Genomic DNA, 511 nt, shown 5'->3' on the forward strand with positions numbered 1-511 from the left:
TTCTTCAAAGTAGCCAGGGTTTGGGATGAGTTGGACTGAAGCGTGAAGGAAAAGCAGCCAACAAATGCTCAGCATATGGGAACTTCTTCAAGACTGTTGGAAAAGCATTCCAGGCGAGGCTGGTTAAGAGAACGCCAGGAGTGCAAAGCTGTCATCAAGGAAAAGGGTGACTACTTTGATGAATTTAAAATCTAAAATCTATTTTTTATTTGTTTAACACTTTTTTGGTTACTACGTGATGTGTTATTTCATAGTTTTGATGTCTTCACTATTATTCTACAATGTAGAAAATAGTACAAATAAAGAAAAACCCTTGAATGAGTAGGTGTGTCCAAACCTTTGACTTGTACTGTATATTGTGGATACTGTACAGCTATAAGAATCAGGAATACGGTACACCAATAATCTGATGTGTATGCTCTCTGCCAATGAAATTGAATTTGCACTTGTCTATCTCCGATACTCTACTCTACTTACTTCCCTCAAATACTTTCTGTCTCTCTTTCTTCTC

The sequence above is a fragment of the Oncorhynchus mykiss genome, chromosome 2 (genome assembly GCF_013265735.2).
Source record: "Oncorhynchus mykiss isolate Arlee chromosome 2, USDA_OmykA_1.1, whole genome shotgun sequence".
Classification (NCBI taxonomy): Eukaryota; Metazoa; Chordata; class Actinopteri; order Salmoniformes; family Salmonidae; genus Oncorhynchus; species Oncorhynchus mykiss.